Below are 2,500 nucleotides of genomic sequence, written 5' to 3' on the forward strand. Positions count from 1 at the left end.
GACCACCATCGGCAGCCTCGACCACCATCGGCACACGCTGGGCCCTGGTGCGGGCGGTTGCCTCGACCACCATCGGCACACGCTCCGCCCTGGTGCGGCAGGTTGCCTCGACCACCATCGGCACACGCTGGGCCCTGGTGCGGGCGGTTGCCTCGACCACCATCGGCACACGCTGGGCCCTGGTGCGGGCGCTTGCCTCGACCACCATCGGCACACGCTCGGCCCTGGTGCGGTCGGTTGCCTCGACCACCATCGGCACACGCTGGGCCCTGGTGCGGCAGGTTGCCTCGACCACCATCGGCAGCCTCGACCACCATCGGCACACGCTGGGCCCTGGTGCGGGCGGTTGCCTCGACCACCATCGGCACACGCTCCGCCCTGGTGCGGCAGGTTGCCTCGACCACCATCGGCACACGCTGGGCCCTGGTGCGGGCGGTTGCCTCGACCACCATCGGCACACGCTGGGCCCTGGTGCGGGCGCTTGCCTCGACCACCATCGGCACACGCTGGGCCCTGGTGCGGCAGGTTGCCTAGACCACCATCGGCACACGCTGGGCCCTGGTGCGGGCGCTTGCCTCGACCACCATCGGCACACGCTGGGCCCTGGTGCGGGCGCTTGCCTCGACCACCATCGGCAGACGCTGGGCCCTGGTGCGGCAGGTTGCCTCGACCACCATCGGCACACGCTGGGCCCTGGTGCGGGCGCTTGCCTCGAGCACCATCGGCACACGCTCGGCCCTGGTGCGGTCGGTTGCCTCGAGCACCATCGGCACACGCTGGGCCCTGGTGCGGCAGGTTGCCTCGACCATCATCGGCAGCCTCGACCACCATCGGCACACGCTGGGCCCTGGTGCGGGCGCTTGCCTCGACCACCTTCGGCACAAGCTCGGCCCTGGTGCGGTCGGTTGCCTCGAGCGCCATCGGCACACGCTGGGCCCTGGTGCGGCAGGTTGCCTCGACCACCATCGGCACACGCTGGGCCCTGGTGCGGCAGGTTGCCTCGACCACCATCGGCACACGCTGGGCCCTGGTGCGGGCGGTTGCCTCGACCACCATCGGCACACGCTGGGCCCTGGTGCGGGCGGTTGCCTCGACCACCATCGGCACACGCTGGGCCCTGGTGCGGGCGCTTGCCTCGAGCACCATCCGCACACGCTGGGCCCTGGTGCGGCAGGTTGCCTCGACCACCATCGGCACACGCTGGGCCCTGGTGCGGCAGGTTGCCTCGAGCACCATCGGCACACGCTGGGCCCTGGTGCGGGAGCTTGCCTCGAGCGCCATCGGCACACGCTGGGCCCTGGTGCGGCAGGTTGCCTCGAGCACCATCGGCACACGCTGGGCCCTGGTGCGGTCGGTTGCCTCGAGCACCATCGGCACACGCTGGGCGCTGGTGCGGGCGCTTGCCTCGACCAGCATCGGCACACGCTGGGCCCTGGTGCGGCAGGTTGCCTCGATCACCATCGGCACACGCTGGGCCCTGGTGCGACAGGTTGCCTCGAGCACCATCGGCACACTATCGGCCCTGGTGCGGGCGGTTGCCTCGACCACCGTCGGCACACGCTGGCCCTGGTGCGGGCGCTTGCCTCGAGCACCATCGGCACACGCTGGGCCCTGGTGGGTTTAGGCACATCTTCAAATTTCTGCCGTGCCAATGCCATTTTTATGGCTTGTAAATTCATACAATGGTCCCCTAAGCCTTCACGTGAAGTTTCGTTGGAAGATGACTCGTTTTCTATTTTTCATGATTTTCGAAACTTTTTGCGGTTCGGGATTTTTTAAAATTTTTTTATAAGGATTTTTGGCTCCAAATTTTGTAGGCATGATCCTTCTATTTTTGTTGGCATGCACAAAAAAATTCAGCTAAAAACTCGAAGTAGAGAAGATTTTGTGACCGTTTGAAAAAAGTGTCCCCATTTCAGACACTTTAACGGCTACTGGTAGCAAACCTGTAAAATCTCAAATGCTCTTTAAGGGGGTGTGAATTCTCAGAGGTTTGATGAGGGATAGGGGGCCAACACAAGGCCAAGTACCAGCACCCATCGCACATCATGTGCGCACACCCCCCCGGCCCCCCTCCCAATCGCCGGAACCCCAATGCCGCCGGTCAGGTTCTCCGGCGGTACTCCGGCGATGCTCCGGCGATGCTCCGGCGATGCTGTCCCGAGTGAAAAAAATGCGGCACCAGCACATGCTGGAGCCAAGCATGGGCACCGTGGCTCAAAATCGAACTTCGGCCAAGGCCTCGACCATCAATGGCACATGATGACGCATGGTGATGGCACATGCATCGACCATCATCGGCATAGGCTGCCCTTCGGTACGGGCACTTGCCTCGACCGCCATCGGCACAAGCTGGGCCCTGGTGTGGGTTGTTGCCTCGATCACAATCGGCACATGCTGAGCCTTGGTGCGGGCGGTTGCCTCGAGCACCATCGGCAGACCCTGGGCCCTGGTGCGGCCGGTTGCCCCGATAACCATCGGCACACGCTGGGCCCTGGGG

Source organism: Durio zibethinus, unplaced genomic scaffold (genome assembly GCF_047325235.1).
Source record: "Durio zibethinus cultivar Kanyao isolate XHJ-2024 unplaced genomic scaffold, ASM4732523v1 HiC_scaffold_3, whole genome shotgun sequence".
Lineage (NCBI taxonomy): Eukaryota > Viridiplantae > Streptophyta > Magnoliopsida > Malvales > Malvaceae > Durio > Durio zibethinus.